Genomic DNA, 20800 nt, shown 5'->3' with positions numbered 1-20800 from the left:
TCTCCTGCTAGACACACAACTTTTAGCAAGCCTCTTCTTGAAAACAGCTGATTATATATTGCTGTCATAAATTCAGCCTAGTAACAGCTGGGACAGATTTACAGGGGATGTGTTTTTTTATGACTATTATTCATGGTGTGTTAGCCCTTACAATGTGTTTAGCCAAGGAAAAGAAGAAAAAGATAAGATATCCTCTGGTTGATTATTGACAGATAATTGGCAGCTTGTGTCTCCAGGATTGCCTGGTCACAAATAAAATGAATCCAGCCTCTAAGAACACTGATTCTGTAACTTGACCATGTCAGACTGGGAAATGATGTGGACTGAAGAGGACAGGGGCAATCATTAGTAACAAACACTGTATTTTTGTCTCTTAAATCTCAGGCAAAAGTTTGTCAGAGCAGCTAAGCTGTCAGCATAGCAAGTGTTCAGTAAATGCTCCCTCAGAAACAGCCACAGCAAGAACACAGATACCTCCATAGGAAAGCAATGTCTGCTCTAGAGGTACCGCAGCCATGTGAAAGAGGGTTTCAGGTGATGAGTGGATATCCCAGGAGACTATGTCAGGTATCAGTTGATTACAGATGTCATTTAGGAGACAGACAAGAAGCCAATCTCAACTCAACCTGAAGAACACCTCTGCTAACACACACTGCTTCACCTGCCTAGACAGCTACACAGGCATCTTTTGCTAAGCTATTGACAGTACAGATCAGTGCCTGGATCATGATTCACACCAGACTTTAGGAGACATGGATATCAACTGCAAAACCACTAGAGAGAGAAAAAAAGTCAATCAGCCCCAGGCTGTTCAACATGGTGTTCCCAGACACATCACTCTTCTTTCTAAGCAAACCAGAAAACCCAGGACACAACACTGAACTGTGTTGTTCTTCAGCAGTTGAAGCCTGGTTTCTCCCAAGCTGTTCGCCTTGAACTTCCCTAGTTTTGAGTAGGAGAAAGTTTGCAAGGGTCAGGGGGAATTGCCATCGGCATTCCTGACACCAGCTCAATTTCCCAGTACCATTCTTAAAAAGGAGTGACAGGGATGAGATAGGTCCCTCACTTTACTTACATATATAGAAGCTGCCATTAAAGCACTAACGGTAAGTTTTTACCTTGTCTCTACCTACAGAGTTCAGGTGCTGCTCAGGAACAACATCCCTGATGCACTTTAAGCATCTAAGGCCTGATCCTAAAGACACGGCATGCAGGCACACTATCTTTCAGAGGCTGAACTTCCCAAAAAGAGGAAAACTAGGGGAGAAACCTACAGAAACACGATATGTTGAGCAAAGGTACCAATACAAAAGACTGCCCTTAAGCCCTTTGAATGCACCGTGACTACAGCAGCGGAATTCTCTCTAAGGACAAGTTCATCCCCACCCTCACATGCCAGCAGCTCAATGCAATCCTCTTGGAAGTTGACTGTCCAGACTCTAGCTATGCAGCACTTGCTTCTCCCCTCAGTTTGGTTTGCTTCATGACCCTCCAAGCCACCACTGTAAGTATGCAGGCAGCAAGACAAGCAAGAGAGGGATCTTTTGGTCAGCTGGGCAGGCTCCTCCTACTAGGAATTACAAGGGCTGATTTCAAGCCTTGGCTTTTTTAAATCTTGATCAAGTCATTTCATCCCTTCAGAGCTTTTCATTCCAGCCTCACTTGTCTGCTGTTGACTATTAAAGATGAACCTAGGCCAAGTAAACAAGAGTTCTTTAATGAGCTTTTCCTTCTCAGCAGTCATGTGAAGTACTGTTTGCTTGCACAGCAGAAATAGCAAGACCCAAGGTGAATGTGTTTTATTATTGACCTTGCAAAGTTCATTGTGTTCACAATTCCCTCACTTAGAAAGACAATCAAGAGATTGAAAATAGCTTCTCACAAGAGTCTCCCCTATAACCTGAAGTGTTGTTTTAACTCTCATTCACCATTTGTTTGTTTTGCCTGTTAGCTAAGTACCTCACCCCAATCCTTCATATGACTTCTTCCTTTGGTTAATTCCATGCATGACTTGACTTCTAAACTGCAAGAGGTCACCTGACACACAGCACTATCAAACATTAACTCTGCAAGTACCCTGGTTTCAGCAGGACACCAGCTGCTCATACATCCTGACACATCGTGAGTCCCCAGACTAGGTCATCCCACCTACCACACTCACCTATGCTTCTAGCTGCTCTTACTACCCCACTGCCAGGAGCCATGTGCCTTTAGACAAAAGATAATCTATTAGTTACATGCTCATCATTCCAGTGCACAAGTTCTAAGCAGACTCCTGCCACCAGTAGTGAAACCAGAAATCCCTCTCCCCAAACATTCAACAATGCCCTTGAAAGCCCGGACTGGTTTCTGTTTGCATGTCTTTACTAGGCATCAGTGACAAAAGCCTGAACTTAAACAAATACCTTACTACAGTTGGCACTATTGTCATTGTGGGGGCTGTGTGGCCTCCTGAGATATGGGCAGCGTGCCCTGACCTCAGAGGAATGCTTAAATGTAAAGGGCAAAGCCTATTTGTCCATGCCTGCCACCGCAGGTGAGAAGCCAAGGCCACGGCAGCCACAGAAAGCACAGCCTGGAGCCAGATCACAGCAGAAGAGCTGTGACCACCAGCGAGCTGGTTCAACAAAACAAAGCTCAGTTTGTGCACAGGAGGGAGAGGCTCATCTTCACTCCTGCTAAGGCCTTCTGAAGGTGCTAATTACTCTCTTTAGGAAACCGCATTCTCCAAACCCCAGGTATTTCAAGACACAGGATTCAGCTGTTTCATCTCTGGCTGTGATACCAGGTGGGTGAAACTGCAGCAGGGAAAGGAAAAAAAACAGAGTATGCCTTGTGTTGTGTGACAGAGGCAGTGACGCATATCAAACAGAAGACTTCAAAAGCTCTTATCTAGCACAGAACTGGGTGATGATGTATCTCCTCAGAGAAAGCCAATAGCCTTAAGAGACAAAGGGCCCCCCAAGAGCCAGGAATGCACCGCCCCTCCTGCCTGCCTTCATTAAAGCTTTGGGTCAGTTCCCAAAGAGCCATGTTTCAGCACTGAACCTGCTGCCAGGGTGGTAGAAAAGAGCACAGGAGAGATGCATCTGCAAACCCTTTCCCTTCACTTCCCCTCCCTGTGCTGGCCTGCTGCACCAGTACATCAGCCTTTCCCACTTCCATCCTTTGGGTTTGATCCTCATGCTTATCTTCCACAATCAGTACAGCCCTCAGGTGTGGAGACTGCACCAAAGCACAGCAGCTTCCAGGCCTCAGAAACCCTTCAGAAATCACCACTGCACCAGTCTTAGCCCTGGTTTCACCCAGGATGTACAAACCCAATGACCACAGCTCACAGGGAAGGCACAGGCATCTCAGGGGCAGATAGCCAGCTATGCTACACTGGAATCATACTGTATTTTTGGACAGGAAGGAAGGAGATGTACCAGACCCCACCAGAGCTCTGGGGAGGACTTCGGCAGGTAGGCTGCCATATTACTCATACTGTCATTCATCTACAAGAGAACTGATTTGCTTCCATTGCACAATTATCATTGCCACATTTTCAAGCACCTTAACCCATGCCTCAGATAACCTTCCCTTTTAAAAGCACCAAGATTTTAAAATGATTTATCCATTTGTCTTTATGATGATCAAAGAGTTTTTAAAAAGTGAGATTTGGCCTGGAATGAGCACAGGACAGCAAAGAGGTAACACAGTAAGAGAGGAGAAAGTAAACACCACCTTTATCTTGCAGTTTTTTCTTTACTAAGCCCACAGTTTCCTATTGCTGGACCCTTTGCAGCCCAAGATGCAAAGGGCACATGAGAAGAATCCTAGGTGACAAGTTTGGAACTTAAGCTTGCATCCACAAAGGGCAGATTACAAAGCAGGCACGCTATGATGTCTGCACCAGGTCACCCCTTCCTGCTCATCCTCTCACTAAGATGTACTTCTCTCAGGCACAGGCACACACAGAGGTGTCACACAAGACTCCAGCACTGATGGACAACCCATAGGCACAACCTTTGGACTCTGGCAAAGCCACATGCACATATAGTGCTTTCCCAGCCCAGTCACACTTCACCAGTCTCAGGCTGTTTCATCCATGGCTCGTGATCTTCTTTCCTTGCAGGCAGCATCTCTGTAAAATAATGAGGTACTTAAATAGACCCTGTAACAGGGACTGCCAATGCTCTAATGCCTCCTGGGACCACACTGTGACCTCTGCTTTCCCACCCAAGCCAGAGCTACCAACAGACTTGGAGCAGTTCCCTATTTTGAGGTGCAGGCAGGGGCAGGTAAACTTCAAGGCTAAAGGGCTGAGTTGCCCAGGTTTGGTGATGCTGGCTTACCCTGTGTGCTACATTTCAGCTCCCAGTCTGAAGCATCACACACAGAAGCTCTGATGACAAGGAGAGTACCTGCTACAGGTGTGCCCGCTACACACTGGAGCTTCGGTCAGATTGAACATCAGCTCTCCTTAACCAGCAGAGGCTGTCCTGCCAGAGACAGCTTTAAGCAGACAGAATGCAATATCCCCTCAATACCTGGGAGGAACAAGAGGCCTTTTGGACTCTCTGGTGTTTGTTAATAAGCTGCCTTCACTGCTCAAGTAGCAAAACTGTAGCACGCCCTGCTTTGAAACAGTCAAAGAGACAAACCATCACACCACTGTTTCACACAAACATGTGGGAGCACCCAAAATCAACTTCCAGACACAGAGAGGGCTTATTAAAATCCATGGTCCTGGAGATTGCTACATCTCATTACTTCACAGAGTGAATCTGTCTCAAGGTCTCCTGACAGCCTGAGTCCCCCAATGCAGGACAGTCAGGAGGATCCTTGGGCACAGCTACAGGAGGCAGCTTTCTCCTCTTCCTGAGTTTCAGAGGCAGTATTTCAAAGGAAGCTGCTTAATACAACCGAACTAGCAGGCTCCCTTCATTAAAAAGGAACTCCTGCTCTACCAGCTACTGCTGCCATTCTGGCAAGCACCACTTGAGCACTGCCAGTACTAAGCTAGTGGTAATTAGTAACGTCATTAAACAGATCACACTTTTGATGCATTTTACAAAGGCAGAGAAGGACAACTGCCCAAAGCCCATGTACTTTGGGACTTTACAAAGTGCCACCTTAGAGGGCCAGCTGCATCAGGTAACTCTCAGTGATGAGTTTTACATGAAAAGAAGACCAATTATCCTCTATGGGGATACCTACAACTGCTTTCCATTAATTGCTTCGTTAATGTCTTGCAGGGAGAGTTTTGGGCACTCAAGCAGTAAAACCTAAGAAATGTGCCCTGCTGGCAGGTGAAATAGCTGGCCAGGATTTGTTCGCTTTGCTTTTGCTTCCAAACTTGAAGCTGTGCACTAAAGAAACCACAAAGCAATCATTATTCAAAGTGAACCTCAACAGGGGGATGGGATTGGTTTGGCTTTCCTTGTTGCTTTCCAAAGTCCCACAAAAGAGAGGATATTACTTCTCTGTGGAAATCTCATACGCAGAGTTACATCTGCAGAAAATAATAAAGAGAGAGCACTGATGAGAGAAAAGGCAAGTAATAACTCCAAGTTGTGTGTTCATGAAAAAGTGTAAACCTATTTAGGGAACATGTAGATGCAAGGAATCAGGTTGCATTACAGATCTGTGATTGCCCGGCTTACTTTACACACACACACACACACACACTACACCAGCCTTTCAAGCTACAGCTTCAATTCTGCAGCACTCCCAAGAACAACGTGAAATTTCCAAGTCTGAACATCTCCTGTACAAACCTTTGCACCCAGATGAAACTCTTGAGAAGATTTTCAGCTCAAAATTAACATGGATGCAACTGAGCAAGTCGTTTTCATGGAACTTGATACAAGAACAGATTGGTGAGTGGGGTTTTAATTTTTAAGTCTAAGGGTCTTTTTGAATCCAAATTGAAAGCAAAGATGCTAAGGTTGTAAAATCCTGTAAGATGCTTTGAATTGAAGGGCCCCTTATAAGTCAAACCCATCGAGTTTCTCAGAATCTGAGCTTCTGCCCTTTCCTGATGATAACAATCCAGTCCTCAACACAATAACTGAGGAAAAGCAGATTCCAGTTCTTCAAGCCAATGCCCAGAGCAGAACAAAATGCTGCTAATCAACGGACACACTAAAGCACTGGAGAAGCCAACAGCAGAAAAATTCAGAGCCACACCACCACTTCCTGCCACCCGGGCTTAGGGTGGTTTCTCCCCACCTTTCAGGAGCATCGCATGGCACACCACAGGCACCACTGCAGCCACCCTGTTCTTCACAGCACCACTATGAACTGTACATGCATGATGGCACCCTGCCACGTGGCTTGTGCAGCCTGCTGAGGCTGAAAGGGAGAAGGGCACACTGAAGAGAGAGGGAACTCCACTGCTCTGTTCAGACACAGCCCAAGCCCATGTTCTTGTGGTAAGTGCCCACAGCAATAATGTTTAAGAGTCCATTTTACACATTTAGAACAAGAAGCAGAAATCAAAGTAATGTCAACTATTAGGGAAAACCAGCAGATGGGGAAGGTTATAAGTTCTTGGTACAAGCCTTCTATCCTGTTCAACACAGGCTACTCATAGAATAGAACTTCACCCTCTCAGCTCAAGGTGATTCTGAAGCACAAAGATAACAAGCACCAGTGGAACATAACATCACCTACATTCTGCTTCAAAGAACAAATGTTCAGCAAGAGAAGCATTCAGATTAATTTAATGGCTGCCAAGGCACAAGTTATATGGGTACCCAAATAAGAATACCTACAAGATGCATTTTAGAAAGCAGACTTGGTACCAAGAGACACATTAAGACAACAGCAGTTCAGAGTGATCTGTGAGAAGCATTAGGTGAATGAAAAGAAACTGGCTTCAAAATTAATCATCAGAATTACTGCACTGAGTATAGTCACTATATATAATACAGATCTGTATCTCTCCTAGAAATGATGTATTTTGATGTTGCCATCTTAGGCCCTCTTTATTTGTGCCCCTTCATTTTCCCAGCATAACTGCACACATCAAGTGAGGCAAAACATCTAAAAAAAGTCCTTCAGATTTCCATGTGGGTTTTTTCCATTGTTGTTTGCCATTCTTGTTTTTAAATTCCATATTTAAATCACAGCAGTTACATTTTAAAAGCACACTGCCATTTTGTTTTTAAATATCCTGCTATAAAATAGTTTGCTTACATCACAACCTTTTCATATTTGGCATTTCTACCAACACCAACAAGGGAATGAAGAAGAAAGGGCTTGCTATTAGAGAACAGCTATCCTACAGGAGCACTTCTTGAGGCAAATCAGCTTGACAAGGATTTCAAAATGCTCCCCATTTCAGAAACAGATCAATGACCAAGAGAACACTGCCCCAACCTGAAATCAGTATTAGTTGTTTATAGGAACATTACACTCACCATATACAGCAGTCCCCAAATTCTGCTTGCAGACTGCGTCTTACCCATGCTGGCTTCTTGTAAGGATCTTTAGGAGCACCCTTGGCACAAAGATCATTTTACAATCACTATACATTAATTTGCAGCAATTGCCCTGAAGCTTATGACTTTGAAACCTGTAAACCCATTGCACTTACTGACACTAAAGTCTTTCTGCAAGTTTATGTGGATTCACTTTTACTTTTTCACTCCATGAACATCCCAAGCAGGGAAAGTTGAACTCTACAACCTTTGTGCAAGGCTAAAATCCAAACTGGCACCCCCCGATATGAAGACAGTTGAAGTGCAAACTCTTGCTCCTACTGAGTAGATTTCAAGAGCTGCAATAGAACTGTCCCACATCACCTCAAAAAGAGAAACAATATACCTCAACCAAGGAGCCGGTACAGTAACATGGAAATCAGAGGAGTAACAAATGCTCTTGGCACCAGCCAGAAACATGGCAACAGACTTGGGATGCTGGGGAACACAGCACTGCCTGCTCCCCATCACACTCTGCATGACAGATCTTACCTTAATTCTTTCCATTTAAGAAAGGAGACAGAACTGTGTATTTTCACTCTAATGCAGACTTAAAGACAATGAAGCCTGCAGCTTCAGGCCCTTCTGCTCTCTCTACCCCAGTTCTTTTACCTGAATGTAAGATGTCTGATAAGTGCAAATGTCACACAAGCACAGGCTTTTGCTCCAACCACTTTAGCTAGATGAAATTCCTGTTGTCTGTAGTTCTGGATGAGTGAGCAGTATTTGCTTGGTGGGGCTTTTAAGGCATCCCCTGCTGCACAGTCCTATTTACCTTATATTCCATATGTTTAGACATGAGCCCCAGCTCCTGACTTGTACACACAACTGGCTCCTTTTAGCCGTGCTGCATTTAAAGAGATCATTTCATGCTTTCCCAGTGTGTTAGTTCAGCAAACACAGCATGTTTGTCACTTAGCCACAGCATAAATCACAGCACTCTGCTCACACTCTTTCTTTTCAGATGAGGAGATACAAGACTTGCCAGGAAGTCAATAGACAGAGCTGGGCAGAGCTGCACCCCAATCCCTTTGCAGAACCAGAGACTCTCCCTTTTGGGTGTCTGAAGAATGCTTCTAGCTCCATCACAGAACAAAATACAAACCATTTTAATATTAGCAACTGCACTGGAGAAGGTGGATGCAAAGCGGGTGGGATGCCCTCCTACAACAACTTGTGAGGTTTTAAATATCCCAGCTCAGAAATATGGAAAAGTCAGAAAAAATCTCACCATTTCCCCAGAAATAAGAACTCTGGGGGAGGAAAAGAGGAAGAGAACATTTTGTTTCTATTCATTTTCAGGAATTCCATTTCAGTTCCAACATTTTTATAACCTTCAATTAATGCTAACTATCCAAATGAAGAAGCATTTGGACCTAAAAACATTGAAACTTTGCCATTTAGAAAAGGTCAAACAGTTTTCAAAACATTTTCTTCCAATATTTTTCAGCAACTGAAATTCATCAAAACCAACATTTTCCCACAGAAATTGTTCTGTCTCAGACAATTGGCATTTTCTGAGGCACAATGCTTCTTGGGGGATCTCCTTGCCACCTCAAGGGGGTGGTCCTTCTCCTGTCACCAGCCAGCCTCTTCAGCAGGCAGCCCATGCGATGCTTTAAGACCTTGGTAAGTCATCCAGGCCCCAGTTTGGAAGATCAAGTCAACTGAAGTCAGACAGCAGAGCAGCAGACACACTTCTAAAAGGTTCATTGTATATGTCCCATCTCAGTGTTGTACTTCTGCATTTTACATTTGTTTCTTCACCCAAAAACCACTTACCAGGCAGAGGGGTAAGGAGAGACCTCTCTTTAGCTTTGAGAGACTCTTACTGTTAATACAATATAATGTTTGGTTTTCTATCCCCACGTGGCTGAAGCTGATGCAGGCACCAATAGCCCACGTGAAGAATTACTTTTTCTGGAACAACCATTCTGACCTAAAGTAACCACCTGGCTTGTCCACCTTTTTTGGAAGATCTTAAATCCAAACACCACCTTCTGCTCACACACAAAAGGTTAGCCCTCTTGAGATACCATGTTTTACTCTGGAGTTAGGATATGCTCCAAGAGAGCATGCTCATTTTGTACCTGAGGAGCAGAGTTCATGTGGCACCTGATCCTGTTGCCCATGAGTATGCCATGAGCCCAGAAACCTGCAAATCTCAAACACCTCTTACTCTTGGATGGGATTTAATGACAAATGCCTGTATGCAGGGAAGCTGTATAGCAAAGGCTTCCCAGGGGGTACGCATGATGTGCAGCAGGGATGCAACCATCTTCTCAGCTACAAAAGCCACTTTGATGGGTTGTGACTAGAGCTATGTAGAGCCTGGCAGGCAGTTGCTTCTGCTCTGACTCCATGCTAAGAGGTGTTTGACTCACATTCATTTTTGCATAGGCAGACAAGCTCAGGTTTGTCTATGCTCATCTGTGTAGACATGAGTAACATGCTGGGGCCACAGTCACAATCTGGTCCATAAACACGGTCTCCAGCAGAGCAGAGCAAACCACATCAATTAAAGAAGAAACTGAAGCCTTCACTGTGAACTTATAGGGGGGCTGACTCAACAGGAATGCAGACATATACCTGAACTGCTGGTGCTGTCTGGCATGGAAGCAGGAATATCACCACACAAGAGTCACAGACTTCCCCAAAATGATACAGGATATACACTGCCTCTCCCCAACCCTACCCATTTTGAAAAGATCAGAGCAGTACTGAAGGAGCTCACCACCACCCCTCTCAGAAACTATCAAGATCTGGGGCTGCAAAATCAGCTGTCTCCACCCATCACTCTGTATAACAAGCTTCTTCCAAGAATGCTCTTACAAACACAGCCCCAAGGAGCTATTACAAGTGAGCAGGACTGGGAACTTGCAGGGTCATCACCTACTCATTGATACAGAGGCCCACAGCACTGTCCCCAATTAAAGAAACATTAAGCTCAGTCTTGTTCTCCAGCTCTGAAGCCTTCTTGCCAGACCTCTACAAAAGAGCTGGCTGTTGAAGACTTTTGGCCTGCACCAGTCCAAATTCCCACCATTGCCTGTAGGTGGGAAAAGTGTTGTGCAAGAAAGGTTTTCATCAAGGACCTGTTTCCAGTAAATCCAGCTCTAACACAGAATGCCAGAGGGATTTCTCCCACAAACAAAACACTGTTGGATTCCTCACAGCGCTCATGCTGAAAAAGGCCATGGCACAGTGCCCTCCCTTACAGTGCCACCACGGTGGCCTTGGCTCCAAGGGAGAGCCATTCAAGCATACACGTTTTTCTTTCAACCTGGACAGATAATAAAAGCCACCACTGTGGAAACCCAGCATGATAGCAGCCAGGGCACCAGATGGAAGCTGAAGCATCTGGGTAACAGTAAGGTCATTTCCTTCAACAAAAGACCAAACAAGCCCCTCAGCACCCCAAAAACCAGATGCAGAACTGAGTGCACAAGTTATACCATCACCACTCTGTGCTTCAGCTGGACTGCTCATGTTCACCGAGCACACAACTACTGCACCTCGTAGAGGGCTGTTTTATGCTGTTGCAGAAAACACAAGTCTTTGACTTGGGAAACATATCTTTTTCAAGTTTCCAAGTGCTCCTTCAACACCCATTTCTCAAATCTGGGACCAAACTGGGCAAGGGCCCAAAGGGACATTTATCCACAATCCCACTTTAGAGACTGGTTTTTTCTGCTCACATACTACCTGCAGAAATAGTATTTCCCATCTTCCTATCCTAGTCCTCAGGAATCTCCCTAGAAGTCAAGGAGGAAGGAATCAAGGCCTTCTTTTAATAGATACCCATCAGAGAAATCAAACAACTTTGTGGGGTTGCCACTGAAGTCAGAGCTATTTAAGCACTTTTCAACTAAAATCACATGGCAATCACATGGCACTTACCTATAGCCTCAGTTTCGGTTTCTTGACTGCTTCTGACAACTTAGACTTTCAAGCATCACAGAATAATGTCCCAGATCTGAACTGCAGTATATCCAATGTGTCACATGCTGGTGTTCTACCACTCTTGAGCCTTTAATAGTCACTTTAAAGAAGGGCACAAGAGTTACCCAGTCCCAATTCTTCCTCACATATTTATGTTCACAAGATCTGTGGAGCACGAGTATAAGCAAGAGCTGGTTAGTTCACACCTTCTTCCCCTGTCGAACTAGCTATTCTGGGTCACGTTTCTGCCTCAGCAAAGGTAACAAACCCTTTTTCTGAGTTCAGCAAGACCCATGAGGAGGCAGAGCCAGGTGCAGGTCTGCAGCATGGGGATGCTGGAAGCACTAGCAGCACAGTGGGCAGAACTGGATCTAACACTGCTTGACTCTGGCCAAGGCTGTTGGCCTTGGTTTGCTCACAAACCACAGGTGGAAAGGAGAGGCAGCAATAGAAGAGGGGGAAGGATTAATCTGGGAGAGCTCCTGGATCCTGCATCTGCACCTTATGCTTGACAGGATGGGGCTGGACAGAAAGAATGACTGTATTTGTTCAGTATGTTTACACAGAGACTCTCTCTGTGAAACACTCAACATATGATGCCACCCAAAAGTACCTGGCACCTGGAGACCTGCTGGGCAGGGCTGACACTGCTGCTCCCACACCAGATGGACACCAGTGTTTGTGTAGGCTGACTGCCTGGCACCCAGTGACAGCAAACAGAGAAGATTTATTTCTCTTTGGATTTACCCCCTTTTGCTGCTGCTGTGCCATATTTTCCTCCCACCTGGTCAGGTAAGGAAGGTAAAAGGAAACCGAATGCATGACAAGACTTAATGCTGTGGCAAAATAATTTTTTATGAATTTTACAAAAGAATTATCCATTTTCCCCTCTCTCCCTCTCCAAACTTGTCTTCTTGGGACAAATTCTGAGGAAGTTATTGGGTTGGTTGTTTTTTTCTAATTCACACTTGAAGCCTCCTGCAAAAAAACTGGAGAGATTTCCAGTTCCGAGATGCAAAACATCATTTAACTGCTCTGCTTTGACCCTCATACACACAAGGGACACCAGATACTGCACAAACAACATCCAAACAGCTTTGTAAAAACAACAGAGCCTCAGAAGGGGCAAGATTTAGAGACACTGACAGCATTATTCCCAAGCCTCCTTTACACTCAGGACCTCTATCAAGTCTCATTCCCCACAAACATCAAGGTATGTCAGTGTAAACTCTGCTGAGCAGGTAAGTCTCCATTCAAGGAGCTGTTACTTCTGGGAAGCTGGTTATATCCTTCTAGTTCTATGAAGTTATATCCTTCTCTAGTTCCACGCAGATGAATTTAGCTCTGCTGCACTAAATGAAAGGACATCCAGCAATCATGGTGAGCAGTGCTCTGGCTGAAGGGCAAAGTCAGCTTTGGGTGGAGAGCAACTGGGAGCCAGTTAGAATGTTAAGAACAGGTTCATCATCTGGACATGTCCTTTTTATGCATTGCTCAACCAAGCACTGACCTGAGACATTTACTCAAAAGTAGTATCTACTAATTCAAGGTGTCTATGGCTTGTCCAATACATCAACTTTGGGCCACTCTGTTGCACCAGCTGCTCTGCTACCAAACCACACTGGTGTCTTGGATCCCAGTCCAAACAAGGGACAGATCCATGTGGCTCTGATCCTTTGCCAGGGTCACTTCAGAGCCCATGCCACAGATACACCCACACCAAGATGCAGCCACTGCATCAAGGCCCCTGAAAACTCCAAGCTTGTGCACTCATCAGAAGTTCAATTAACAAAACAATCTATACATTTATTTGATATGGTACAACACATAATGTTCCTTCCCATACAGCAGGAAGAGGTTTTCCTATAGGAAAACAATTCCCAGGAAGTTATAAAGCCAATTACAGATTTCCTGGAAGAAAACCTACAGCTCAAAATCACTATGTGCAGAAGCAGATCTTGAGCACAGCAGGCAGCAAACACCCCTGCCAGGCACGGAGCTGGAACCATGATAACCAAAATGCTTGTCAAGCTCTGCTCCTTGCAGGGAGGGTGACAAGTGCTTGGTTTCTTCATCAGTTAAAAGCTGTTCTGGACTGGGCTATATCAGACAGACTGGGGAGGTAGAATTGCAGCCAAGCCAGAAGTCAAAAGCTTCTGGCCCCATGGTTGGGTTTTATTAGACCATTAAAAAAGTACAAGCATGACAAGATAACTCCTAAATAGAAAAAAGCCAGGCATACTACATGGGACAAATTAAATCAAAAGCTCAAAAGTAAATCTTTGTCCCACTATCTAGTAACTCCCAGGGTGAATGATGCTCTCCTGTTTATTCCAGCAACTTCTGGTGATCTCCTGAGCTACACAAAGCCCACAGTCTTTTCCAAAGAAGGCTTCTCCTCTGTCCTCTCTGCAAGCTGGCTGGCAGTCAATGGCCAAGAGGTTCTTCAGCCTTCAGAACACTGCAGGTACATATTTTGGCTCCTATACTCCTGCCTGGTGCCTCACACCCTCAGTATCCACTGACATCCCTGGGAGAACAGCAGTCTAGGAATCAGTGCAGTCAGGAGCACATAAGTGAGTGTAATCTCATCTCAGACCCACTGTGTACATCAGTACTGGAGAATTATATTACAAGCTAGCAATACCACAAGGCAGGACTGGGCAGCAGGCAGGTCTAGACCTGGATGCACCAGTATGGCTCATGTCTTTCCTTCTGCTTCATCACCGCTGCCCTGAGCTCTCCCTGCACCGTGCTCAGGTCACCTCACCCTCCAAGCACCAGAGGGGTGAGCTCATTCATATTCTGGGGAATCTGGACAATAAAAGGAATTTAGGATGGGATAGGGCTTTCCCACAAGAGTTGCGAGCCAGAGCTGGGCTCCAGGATTGCAGCACCAAGGCTTTGACCTACTGTCCTACGCAGCCACACTATGCAAGGAAGCTCCCAAATTAGTCAGCAAGTGATGCCGGTACAGCCTGGCAGGAATTCCACTAGGAGGTTTCTCATAGTACTCATCATCACTGAGGTCTACTCCAGCTATGGGAACAGACCACATTTAGCCATCTCCCAGCTGAACATTTGGGGAGGGGGAGGCATTTTGGAATGGACCAGAAACCTTCTTGTTTTAGGAAATCTGGGTACCTTACATGCCTTTTCTGCTGGTACCAACAAGTTTGGGTATTTTGACAATTACCAGGGAACACAAAACTATAGCAAAACTCATTCCAGTTTGGGAGGAAAATACTGAAAAAAATATATCTTGAAAAATCTTGCAGCATGAGAAAACTGCATCTTCCCTCCAAACCCATCCCTCTGATCCAAAAATGAATATGAGACTGTATGAACATTTGTAATTCCCAGAGAGACTGACTCTTTCCAGCAAAAACTACAGTCACGTGCTGAAATATGAAATGACAGAAGAGAGAAAGAAGGGTATCAAAGCAGGGAAATAAGGCTTTGAATTTGCTAAGCAGTTGCTTATGTTAAATCCAAATCTCCCAGACCAAGGGGTTACATTTTAGGTTGAAGCGGAGACATAGGGTCAGAGTCTCATCAAAGATTTGATCTCTGAGCAATGTGCTGGTGACACGTGTTAGAATAAGGGAAGAGCCTCAGGGCTGCTCAAAGTTACTGTGGTTGCTGTGGTCTTGACTAAGGGATTAGGACAAAACAAAGCCGAGCTTCAACCCAATGCAGGCAGCACTGGAGGAGAAGCAATTCCAGTCTGTGTCATCAGGAGGAGGAACAATGGTGCAACAGCCTCTCCCTGCACCTCTCTCTGCAGGGCAGATAAGGGCAGCTTTAAATATTCCCACAGGAGGTTTAATGGCCTTGTTATACTGGAGAGTTTGGCTTTTGTGGCTGCCATTTCCAAACAGGTCCAGCCTTCTCCAGCAGCAGCTGATTTCCAAAGGAGTTCAGTGCACCATATAGCAAGAAACAAGAACAAGGAGCAAAAGAGCTCCAGGAAGAGGAGGTCAGAAGGGAGAGAAACCACTGAAGCAGCTCAACTTTTCTTATAACAAAGGTAAAGCTCAGAAATGGAGCATGAAGGAACCTGAAAAATCAATACAGATGGAAGAAAGGATGGTGCTGCCACTAAGACCTAGTGCAGAGTCCTGTTTATCTGCCACAGATGCCCTATATGCTGTAGGCAAGCTATTATTATTACTTTCACCTTTGCACCCTCCACACATTATCTCATTATGCCTGTCTTACTGAGCTGAAACTGCTCTATTGACACCCCAGTGCAGAACAGACAGACTATGGCACTGCAAGGGAATGGTTACCAAGACACCCAACATATCCAGGGTGCACAGCAGTTATTGTCATTCTACAGAAACCATTTGACTGTGGTTTCTGACCACTGATTTTTTTCCTATCCAACAAAACTTCTGATTAGGGAAGTAAATGTGGATAGCCTGGATGGATAGTGACTTCACATTAGACTTTTGTAAAGATACAGGAAATTAAGTCAATAGAGGGTACACCTAGACCATGATACTTCAATCTCATGGTTATCTAGAGCTACCTCCATTAGGTAGGATCACCTTCAAGGGACATTGTGCCCTTTCTGACCCACAGCTGTCACATAATGAGCCTCCTTCACCCCCCTTAGCATGGGCATTTCAGATACCCATAGCCTTGAGAATTTGTGCACATCCATGAGAGGCAATTCTTTCTACTAGTGTGAACAATTCCCAAGGAAGCATAGGAAGAACTGGGATACTTTTTGGCCTTTTCTCAGAGCTGCTGGTGGAAGTACTTCAATTTATACCAGCTAAGGAATTACACCCAAGTATTTATGACTCAGACACTAGAGAGTTCTGCTTGTAAGAAGAAAATACTCAAAGTTCCGTAATCAAAGCAATGAGGGTGACTGAGTCCTACCAGTGCCCTAAAACAAAAGCTTTGCTTACTGCTAGCAGATTTTCCCCTCTTTGATGGGAACAATAGAGGTTACCAAACTATGGAAAAGTTCCCAGGTAGTGAGGGTCAAGGGAAGGTATTTCTCAGCAGGAACATCCAAACAACTCGAGTTTCTATTTGTTTGCTTGTTTTAAATAGGTTAATTCTGCATAAGATCAGTGAGTAAAAAGAGAAGCCCAAACTAGCTCTACCATCCCATAAATTGCAATAAGCTGATTAAGTCATAATAGTTGTAATTCAACAACGTATGCAAAGGGAAACATTAATGAATTTTACGTAATAAGCAGGCAAAGAGCATTACTTGTCAGCCTCAGAAATTCATTAAGCATCCTTTAAGAGACATGGTTCAAGTGAAGAGCACTAAAATGATAACCTATTAAGGAGCCTGCTTAATTAAGCACATACTTGCTGGCACATCTGACACGCATACCAACGTGCTTGTGCTAAGGCAAATAAAGTCTTTTCTTCTGCAGTACAGCCAAGGAGACCATAGTCAAGTCTATTCTTAAAACACAGAGATAATTCTGTGACTAAGCAGCCAAATACCACACTGTGGAAAATGTATACAAGCACTAAGGGAATTGTGCATCTTTTCTGTAAAGGCCTAAATGAGATTTGCATGTGCTCCTGGGACAGCTGACTGACACAGATTGACTCAGAGGCATGCAGGGAGATCTGCTACATCACAGAGGAGGATGGAAATAGTTCACACTGGACTGCTCAGGTCTAGAAGGCTGCTCCTGTACCCTGTAAGACACCAGCAAATCCCCTGAGGGGTTGGGGAGGCCAAGTAGGGTGGTCTTTGCACCAAGCAGAAGTGGCTGAAAAGCAGGAAGACCTTGTGCCTTCCTAGGACACACTGTAGCCCTACTCTGCATCTCTGTTTTCTCACCTGCTTTTATTGTGTGAACTGCAGTGCATTGGAAACCTCATGGAATATGTGAGATTTATCATTTTAAGAGCAGCGGACATGTGAAGGGTGGCTTGTACATGTATCTGTTATGCAGTGATGCTTGGAGGAACAAGCCGCCTACCAGTACAGTACACCCATCGCTCACTCCCTCAGCCACGACAGGGACAGAACTCTAAATATGTTCCAGTCAAACCACCCACAGTCTCCACATGCTCTGCAAAATCCAAAATACCATTCTGCATTCTTCTCCAGAAACATTTTTCTTCCTGTCCTGCCCTTCTGCTGCTTCTTTTTGTTGTTGATCCATTACTTACATACAGCACACACAGCTTAGTTACAAGCTACTGCTTAATCATCATCTCACTGGTGTTCTGAGGATGTTTTATCACAACTGACCCACCAACACTCAAGTTTATACAATACTATCAGAACATGCTGTAATCAGAACAATTTATCAGTGAAACAAGCCAGCTGAGCAAGTCACACAGACCCAGAACTTCAGTTAAAAGCAGTCTGATCCCACCTCCTGCTCATGGGCCCGAAGACACACTCATCCATCAGCTGAATCAACTTGGGCAAATAACAAAGACTACAAACTCCCACCAAGCTGCTGAGCTTCCTGCTCAACACCTCCTTTGGCTGCACGGCTCTCACACAGGTTTAACAGAGCTCAGGGCTATAGGCAGATCTCAGCAACAGCCGGTATTTCTCTCCTCCCTGGCACTCTTCTAGTGCTCCTGGATTTTGTGCTGTGAGAATGGGACTCCTGAGTCCCTGCAATTCCCCTACTGACCTGGGCAGCTACCTCTTACCATTCTCTACCATCTTGGTCTCCTCATAGCCCTCTCTCCCCCACTGCTTTAGAAGGTGAGAGGACCAGAAACCACCTGCAGAAAGAACTCATTTCCCTTTCTCAAAACTTCCCCACAGGACAACAGTTTACTCAGCTCTCAATTCTTGTATTCTGGAATTCCAGCTCCCATACAGCTTAAGCAGGTGACCCCTTTATGTCCAGGATTTTCCCACAATTCTACAGACCTGTGCATCCTGTAACAGTTTACCAAGTATCTCTGATTAGCATCTGGCCATTTACTGATATGTTTAGGCAGGAGTTTGCACCACAGTCCCTTGTTACCATGCAGCTCCCCTCTCCACCAGCAACATCCAACACTAATCTCTTCAAGCCCTTGTACAAGAGCTGAGAATGCAGTTTCACAAAGCACTTTGAACAAAACCATGGCGGGAGAAGCACTAATCTTCCATTAATTTGGGGAAGCACTTGGGAACAGAAGGCCAGGAACAAAGACCTACTACTTGAACAACTAGGGCAACAAGTACCAAGGCAAGCACCACAGAGATGGGGAAGGGCTGAGAACTGGAGGTGAAGGTAGACCTGCTTTCCCAGATACTGGTAAGATAACCAGTCAATAAAATCCAGATCACTTGTTTTCTCACAGTCACCTTTAACTCAGAATACTCAGGGTGATGCTGCTTCCAGACAGCACCCAGCACAACATCCCATGCCCTGACACAGGATCTTAATTCATTACTCACAGAGTTCTCAGTAAAATACTCTTCCGAGAGATGCCTTTACAGCTTGGCCCCTACTTTTAAACACACACAGACACACAGATTCAAACTGTTCAGGCTCTGTCAGTCTCCGAGACTGGAGGAAAATAAAACCAGTATAAACCTACCTCACTTAGAAGAAATCAGGCGTGTTCTTCCTTTCCTCCCCTTCCTGCACCTGCAAAGTGACTAAGCTTCCCAAAGCCAAGAAACTCCAAACCTGTTCAACCAGTGCAGTTCTAACTTCATTTCAGAAAACCCTTCTTCCTCAGTCTGACTCTGATCCAAGTTCTTCCCCTGCTCCCCAAGCCACCAAATCAAAGGTAACGGTTACCACCTGCCACTGCAATTAGCAGATCCCACTGCTGCATAGATGAGTCAACCCACGGTGACCCTGCCTTTTACCCTCTGGCTGAGGCCACAGAACCATCTACCTGGTATGCCAGGCTCTATTTCAGGCACAGTTTTATGGTTGAAACTATGTTGTTCTGCCACACAGCAGAACAAAAGAGGGTGGAAAGTCTGAATGAGCAGTGCTGACACCATCACTGCATTTTAAAAGCCTTTACAAGTAGTTAGTTATAAAGCTAAGTACTCCAAGTATGCTATTCATATGCATTGTAAACAACCCTATTTGGATGTACCTGGCTCTAGGGTCACAACTCTGAGAGCAGGGGAATCCTGATCCTCCCTACCATTACTGAAAGCATACATATCTCTCCTGGCATCTACAGCTGAGATCAAAAGCTACATGAATGTGTCTGCCTAAGCTTTTGCAGCACAGCTCAGTTCACTCACCCATTGTTAGGCTCATCTTGTCCCCTTTTTCCTGGCTGCTGGGGTGGCAAAGCCAGGCACAGCCATTGCTCAGGCTCACATATCCTAAGCCATCTGCTGTCATTGCTTCTCCTCCATCACTGGTCTGAAAGGATGGCAGCATTCTGTACAATGACTTTGAAAACTTGAGTGCAGGTGCAGCCCATAAGGAATCTCAAGGTTGATTCCACTCAGCTGGGAAGTAAAATACTTTAGAAGAGTAACAGTACCTGGCAAGCAAAAAAGCCCAGGTGAGGTTAGCCTAGGACCTTAGGGAAACTTCCTTCCCAAGCATTAGTTGTCATCTTGAACTGAGCACTTGAAGGGCTTCTACAACGATTCTGGTCTACATTTCAGTACAGTCTTTTAATCAGATAAGCCACTAAAAAGTCCTGAAGATTCCCTAGTAATAGTTCACTGCATTATCAGCACTCTCCATTTTCACATCACCCACACTGGTGCAAAGGCAACCGAATAATTACAGCAATATGAATTGCCCACAGCTTGTTCCTATCTCTGCTTTCAACTTCCTCCTTCAAGGCCTGATTGAGGAATGTCTCACCTGTCTCCTGGGGCCAAACTTCAGGCCAAGAAGGCATTTCCCCAGCTCTGCAGGACAGCTGCATTTCACCCTTTCCTCTGCAGTGTTCAAGTGTTGGACCTCTGGGGACAGTGGGAAGGATTTTTCTCCCAGCACTCACAGCCATTGGTGTTCTGCATTTCTGCTGCTCTCTTTGTCTTGCTAGATGTATCTTTCAGACTTTTTGATCTAAAGGTTTTAAGGAAACTGAAGTGCCTTGTGGAAGGGCAGCTCCAAATGAAGCATTTTATCTCCCTTCCCCATGCACTTTTCCCTTACAATACAACCACTGGTTTCACTAAGAGCACAAGTTTAAGTGTCTGCAAGCTCACCAGAGTTGGCAAAATTCATTTTGGAACACGAGATTTCCAAGTTCTGATGGGTTTTCCCATTTGAATCTCTGGGATGAGGGGGGAATGATTAATTTACTGGTGATCCAGGAAAGCAACTCTGGATACAAGCAGGCTCCAGATGGTGCCTGTTCTCCATAGCCACTGTCCCTAGCTTGCAGCAGCTGTAATTTAATCTAAGTTTCCCTAAATCTCTGTTAACATAATTCAACAGCACTATTATACCTGA

The 20800-nt window shown here is 45.0% G+C and overlaps 1 long non-coding RNA gene across 10 annotated transcripts in view; it reads right to left on the bottom strand.

Moving 5' to 3' along the window:
* Window positions 1-18998, bottom strand: part of LOC115945342 (uncharacterized) — a 254563-nt gene extending 235565 nt beyond the window's left edge. For all 10 annotated transcript variants that reach the window (XR_004549959.1, XR_004549962.1, XR_004549964.1 and 7 more), the window contains exon 1: window positions 18954-18998. This is a non-coding gene — a long non-coding RNA (uncharacterized lncRNA). The remainder of the gene's footprint in view (window positions 1-18953) is intronic.
* Window positions 18999-20800: the final 1802 nt, after the last annotated feature.

This window comes from Melopsittacus undulatus, chromosome 9, assembly GCF_012275295.1.
Source record: "Melopsittacus undulatus isolate bMelUnd1 chromosome 9, bMelUnd1.mat.Z, whole genome shotgun sequence".
NCBI lineage: Eukaryota > Metazoa > Chordata > Aves > Psittaciformes > Psittaculidae > Melopsittacus > Melopsittacus undulatus.
The sequence above is the reverse complement of the archived record's forward strand: the minus strand, read 5'-3'. Positions and strand labels throughout refer to the sequence as shown.